Genomic DNA, 7,009 nt, shown 5'->3' with positions numbered 1-7,009 from the left:
GCCTGCCTTGCAAGCAGGCAGTTGTGAGCCTGGTACTGATAAAAAAACGAAAAAGACAAAAAAAACAACAAAAAAAGATACCTCGACCTAGGCGTCTACTGCCAATACACCTTAAAGGGGCCCTCTCCCACTCATCCCCCAGGAAGTGAAGGGTGGATAAAAAATAAAATAGTCCTTGTCCTCCACCCAGGGGCTGGCCTGAGCCAGAACAGCCAGACACTCAGGATGGACAGGACTGGGATTGTTATGCTGCAAAGTGCAGGACACTGGCCTAGTCCTACCTCCAATGACCCTGCCCAGGCACCACTGGGGGCTCTGAGACAGCCACCTCTGCTGCTGCCTCCCCTCTGACACATAAGACTTGAACTTTGAAGGACAGGCACAGGCACCAGGGGGTGGTGTCATCCCTGCCAGGGTGCATTGGCGGCTGTGGCACCCAGTGGGAGGAAGTGCAGCAGCTCGGTCATGGCTGGCCAGGCACTGAGGACAAGCTATGGCCAGGTGGGCAGAGAGTGCTGGGTGAGGTGCTGGGGAAATTCATCCTAGAATCAAAACAGCTTTGGCTTGGTTCCTGATCATCTAAAGAACATATGCTGAGGGCTGGGGATTTAGCTCAGCAGCATAAGCACCTGCCTGGCAAGCAGGAGGTTGTAAGTTCAATCCTTGGTTCCAAAACAAAATAAAACAAAGGAAAAAAGGGGGCTAGGGATACAACTTAGTGGCACAGTGCTTGTCTGGCAAGCACAAGATCCTGAGTTTGATTCCCTGTACTGCCCCTTAAAAAAAAAGAAAAAGAAAAAGAACATATGTTGGGTGGAGCCACTGAGGTTTATTAAAATAACTGCTAAGGGAGTCTGGAGCTCAGCCTCAGGCTGGTGAGCCCCTCTACCGAGTCATCCTGCATCTAACTGTGTCTGTGCTATGGACTCTTCAGCCTTCCTCTGTTTTGGGGTTCCCTTTTCCTTCTCCTTGTACTCCCACAAATTATGTTTCCACCCCCCATGTGCTTCCCATCCTTCACTCAGTGTTTAGGCAAATCAAGAAGCAAGATGGATTGTCCAAGCCACATGATACCCCAGTTAGGAAGGGGGAGAGCCAGGGGTTAAGGATCTGGCTGGGGAGGAGTAGGGATCCAGCTGAGGAGGGCTGGGGGTCCAGCTAGGGGGGGGGGGTAGAGGGTCTGGCTGGGGGCTCAAGGGTCTGGCTGTGGGGGTTAGGGGTCCAGCTGTGGGGGGGGCAGGGTTAGGGATTTATTTGGGAGGCTTAGGGGATCTGGCTGAGGGGTAGGGATCCAGCTGGGGTTAGGGGATCATGCTGGTAAGGTTTAGGGATCTGGCTAGGGTAGGGATCAAGGTTCAAGGGAAGGTCAGGAAAGCAGCACCCTTGCTGAGCTGCTACCACACTTAGGTTTAGAGCAGGTGGAATTGGATTTGTCTCTGTGGGGGTTTTGCCAGGAAGTGTGATGAAGGACTCAGGCACAGTGGAGTTAGCCCATGACCAGAGGTAGCTTTGGGGCTTGTCTAGGGGATTTTTTTTTTTTTTTTATACCAGCGATCAAACTCACAACCTCTCGCCTGCTAGGTAGGTGCTTATGCAGATGAGCTATGGGGAATTTTTGTCTGGGGGATTTAAAGTGGAGGAGTGGAGGCAGTGAGGAAGAAAAGGGCAGTTTGGAATAGTGGAAAATAGCAGGATCACTGGTCGGAGGGCTGAAGGAATTGGATCCTGGGACCAGAGCTAGTGAGCTGACAAGAGAGATGACGGGCACCAGGTGGTGGATGGTTTCTACTTTTGAGAAAGGGTCTTACTAAATCAATAAATTGCCCAACCTGGGTTTGAACTTGCAATCTTCTGCTTCAGCTTCCTAGACTGCTAGGATTATAGGTGTGTCCATTCATGGCATCAGGGATTTTTTTTTTTTTTTTTTTTTTTTTTTTTTTTATGGTTCTGGGGATCATCTAACCCAGGGCCCTATGCATGCAAGGCAAGTGCCTTACCACTGACCCCCAGCCCCAGCCCTAGGGCTGTCTTTTTTTTTTTTTTTTTTATTGGTACCGGGGATCAAACTCACAATGGCCTGCTTACAAGGCAGGTGCTTATGCTGCTGAGCTAAATCCTCAGCCCTAGGGCTGGTTTTTATGGTTAGCTTTTTTTTTTTTTTTTTTCCAGATTATTGTCCCATGTTTTTTTCCTTTGCATGCATATTTTTTTTGAGGAGATAAGAAGGCAGTGTTTAATCTTTACATCTGTGGACTGCTGAATCTTCATACCAGCAGACTGTTGCAGGGTAATTCCTCAAAGGTAGCAGTCTCTTTGTCTGCATACTGATGTTTTACTGTAAATGGGTCCTTGTAGATGGAATGTTATGGAGTCTCTAGATTCTGATATCTTCCCCTGAAGAGTGCTGATTCTTTCCTAGCAGATAGTTCAATGACTGAACCTGAATCTGGATTGACTTATTTCATCCTCTGTCAGGAGATATCTGTGGAAAGCTCAAGACATCTCCCAAGCCTCTAACTTTGAGAGTCAACTCCAGACTGTGCCCCTTTGCAGCTTTCATCAAGACCTGGTTTTGATTTTATTTGGATGTGTGGTCTCCAGCTCTGAACAGCCCTCTAGGTCCTGGCCTCTGAAGTACTCACAATGAACAGAGATGCAATGTGTAAGTAATAGGATTTTGTGCTGTTGGGGGCCATAGAAATTGGAAATTCATCACATGTGCAGGGCTGGGACATGACCGTCCCAAGAACAAACAGCACCCAGGGCAAGCCACGTGAAGAAGCCGCTTCAGCCCAGAAAAGCATCAAATCTTTAGACAACCCAAAAGCTGGGTTACTCCTAGGCAAAGGAATCCCATGTTACATTGTGTTGCTAAATGTATAAATAAACATTCCTAGAGGGAGGGGCAGTTCCTTTCCTCCCATTAGGGGGATAAGGGCTCCACCTGACCTCAGCTTTGTCTCTTCTTTATTTTCTCATCCCCTTGTGGCCCTTCACTCCAAGAACCTCAAAAACTGTGCAGGTTGTGACATTGTGGAAATGACAGTGTATGGTTTGCAAGGCAAGATCTCTCAAAACTTTACAACTTCAGTTTTTCTTTCTTTTGGATTCCCACCCGGAGGGCAGGTGGCCACCATGTCACGAGGACTTGAAAGTGCCTGTGGGATACCCATGTCAGGAGGAACTGAGGCTGCCTGCCAATGGGCAAAACCAGCTGAGTCACATACCCTGGCTTCATGTGCTTGGCTCTAGCCAAAATTTGGATGACTGCAGGCCTGGGTGACATCTTGCCTGCAACTTTGTGGGAGACATTGTGCCAGTGCCAGACATCTGCAGCTTGACTGCTCCCCAGTTCATTTTTTGGTTTTATTTTATTTTTTAGTTTTTGGAGACAGTGTCTTACTATGTAGTCTAGGCTGGGCTTGAACTCACTGTGTAGCCCAGGCTGGCCTCAAACTCATGTCAACCCTCTTGCCTCAGCCTCCTAAGTGCTGGGATTACAGGTGTGCACCAACACATTCAACCCCCTCTCCAGTTCTTAACCAAAAAGTTGCATGCCATATTCAATGCTATGGTAGTGCTGAGACGCTAAATTTTGGAATAATCTGACATGCAGGAATAGATATAAAAGACAGGATTGTGGGACATGGTGGCACATGCCTGTGAGTTGAGACCAGCCTGGACTACATAGTGAGATCCTATATCAAAAGAAAGAAAGAAAGAAGTCAGTCAGTCTAGGAATTTTCTGCTGTAGGAGGTTTTTTTTTGGTACCAAGGATAAAACTTACAACCTCACAATTGCCAGGCAAGCACTTAGGCCACTAAGCCAAATCCCCAGCTTTGCTGTGGGAGTTTTCCCACTCACTTCCAGGAGGTGAGTACTGGTGTGTCAGATGCTGTAGCAACTGGCTGTAGCTCTAGATGTTTCCAGGGGGAAGAATGGTGAAATGTTGAGAAAATAAAAAACAGACAAAACTGGGGTCAGGTGCTGCCCTTATCCTTCTGATGGGAGGAAAGAAACTGTTCAACCACTACAGCATGTTTATACCCTCCAAAGAAGGTCAATTTTAACTCCACTGCCTAGCAACTTGTTTGGCTGGCTAGCCTGGGCCCCTTGCCTTCTTTGAGCTGAAACAGTTTGTTTTCATAGCTTGTTTTGGGCTCTCTGTGTTTTTAGGGCTGGCTTTGCTTTAGCCCCACAGATGTGATCAATCGCCAGTTTCAATGGCTCCCTACAAGCCCTATACCAGGAGAGATAGGATGGGGCTACTACTTCTCGATGGTGGACCTAGACTCTCAAAGCAGATGCACTGTTAAGTCCTGCTGGGCCCATTCTTCAGCTCAGGACTGTGAAACACACCCAGCTACTCCAGTGCCCTCTCAGTTGCCTCACTGCCCTGAGCTCAGTAGAAGAGCTACACCCTGGGGACTGAGTCTCCTAGGCCATTCCCCCAGAAAGAGACCAGGGAGAGGGTCAAGGCTTATCTCACCCATTTCCCTGTCTTGGCATTGCACACAGCCCCACCTGAACACGGGTTTACGGGTTGGGGATTTAGCTCAGCAGCATAAGCATCTGCCTGGCAAGTACAAGGTCATGAGTTCTCCATTCCCCACTCCAAAACAAAAAGAGACAGAAGGAAAGAAAAGAAAATAAGAGCCTCCTGTTTTGTCCCCACAAGAACCTTCTACCAGATTTGTTTCTGGGCACGGGGGATGTGTCAAAGTGATACAGTGCTTGCCTGGCATGTACAAGGCCCTGGGTTCCATCCTGAGGACTGTGCCCCACCAAAGTCTTAGACCACCAGTAACAGAAATCTTTCATAGGCTAAACACCCAAACTACAACCCAAAGCCCACTCATTTATTGGAAAGTGGCAACACTGCAACAAAACCTGAATACTGGGGTTTTAGTTTGGAGAAACAACTTGTATACACGGCTCATGTCCCCACAGAGAGGGCTCTGCGTGCCTCCCCATGGGACATGCCCAGGAGGTTCACCACTCCCTGCTCAGAGCCGTCAACCTTTGTGAGAAAACCGGAGAACTTGGGACTGGGGATTTAGCTCAGTGGCGTAAGTGCCTGCCTTACAAGCAAGCAGTCGCGAGTTTGATCCCTGCTACCGATGGAGAACTTTCAGTCAACAGTAATGGACCAGCATTAGTTTCTTTGTCTCTTCTTTTTGTAGTGTTGAGGATCAAATCCAGGGCCTCCTAGATGCTGGGCAAGCAGTCTGCTACTGAGCTAAGTCCCCAGCTTGTATTAGTCGCTTAAATTTTGATTAAGTCACCTGGGAAATAAGGGTGTTAACATTGGGGAAACTAGGTGGGAAATTCTGTATCACCCTTGGAGCGTTTAATGAACTACAGGAAAACAGCCACTTGCCTTGAGTGAGGGGAGGCAGACTGGGCATTCGGGGGTGGGGCTGGAACCCCAGGTGGCTGTCCCTGCTGTCCCTTATCAGACACCAGCATCAGCAGGCCAGAAATGCAGCGGCCCAAAGCATCTCACTGCTGGTAAGGGGTTTAGGAAGAACTTTAATTTTTTTTTTTTTGCTAGCTTGAATTTTAATTTCCTACCTTGAGTTTTAATTTCCTACCGTTTTCATAATTAGAAAAAAAAGTGCTACTCTAGTACAAAACCGTTTTTTTAGCTAAAGCCAGAAAGCATGGTCAGCCCCATCCTGAGCTTGGGGCGCTGGGCAGTGAGAGCGGGTGGTGGACCTGGCCCTCGGCTTCCCTGTTTTCCCTCTAGAGTACCTGCACCTGGAAACCAGTCACCGGGCGAGGGAGGTGGGCAGCGGGGAAAGGACACGCCCAGTTGGGCCGGGACCGTGCGAAGGGGTGGACCCCAGGGTCCAGGTCGTGGGCACAGCGTAGCCAGGCCAGAGCTCACAGCGCTCCGCCCTGGGGGTCGGAATGTGGGCGTGACCAGAGGGGGCGTGGCTTCAGAGGCGGGCCAGAGCCGGGGGCGTGGTTCCCGGGTGTGGCCGGACAGGGTGGGGTCCCGGCAGCCAGGCCCTGAGAGACGCAGGTCCCTAATCCCGGGGCCTGGGGGGGCTAGGTGGTTCCCTAAGGTTACCCCGGCCCAGCATCACCAAGACGGCCAGGGCTAGCCTCGGGCCCCGCTGCCCACAGCCCCACAGCGGCCCTGGGAGAGTCCTGGAACGATGAGCTCACTCCAGCCGTCCGTACCCGCGGGCACCCGCCCTCTAGTGGGGACGGCAGGCAGGGGAGCCAGTGCCCCAGGAAAGGCCAAGACCTGTCAGTCCCTGCTTCCTCCCTGTGGCCCAGGGAAACGTCCACTGCACTGTTGTCGCGGTTTATAGAGTTCCAACCTGTTCTACCGAGGGTTTAAAAGATAAGTTCAGGTCCTAACCCTGGCTTTTATGAATGTGACCTCCCTCGTTTGGAAATAGGGTCTTTGCAAATGTCATCAAGGGGAAATGAAGTTATTTAGGGCGGCCTCTACCTCTGTAGGACTGCAATCTTCAGGAGAAAAGAGAAAGCAAATGGAGAGAGAGCTGCACAGGGAAGGTCATGCAGAGATGCCGGTATGAGGTGCTCTGACATAGCCAGTGTTGGGGCCACAACCTGAACCTGGACAGAGGTGAGGAAGGTTGCTCCCTCAGGATCCCCCACTTTGTCTCAGTTTCAGGCTTTCAGCCTCTAGAATTGTGAAACAGTTCCTTTCTGTAGTTTGGTGATCCCAAGAATCCTGTACAGGAGAAACTAAATCTGGAAACCCAAAGGGCCGACCTCAGAGGTGGCACTGGCCTTTGGGGTGAACATGGGCTGTGGGCCAACCCCAGGTCTGATACTGGCTCAGGAAGCTCTGGGGAAGTACTCTTTCACCTGAGACCTGAAGGGAAAGGAAGGGAGGTTCAGCTTCATACAAGAGGTGACATCAAGTAGAATGGATACTCCTTTCCCAAACCTGGGGCTCTGCTGGCTTGGATAGCCTCCTTGGGAAGCTGCCTTATATGAGGCAGGTGCTCTGCAGTAGACCTGGGT

This window comes from Cavia porcellus, unplaced genomic scaffold, assembly GCF_034190915.1.
Source record: "Cavia porcellus strain 051 isolate PalLab524CR breed Dunkin Hartley unplaced genomic scaffold, mCavPor4.1 scaffold_18, whole genome shotgun sequence".
Taxonomy (NCBI): domain Eukaryota; kingdom Metazoa; phylum Chordata; class Mammalia; order Rodentia; family Caviidae; genus Cavia; species Cavia porcellus.
The sequence above is the reverse complement of the archived record's forward strand: the minus strand, read 5'-3'. Positions refer to the sequence as shown.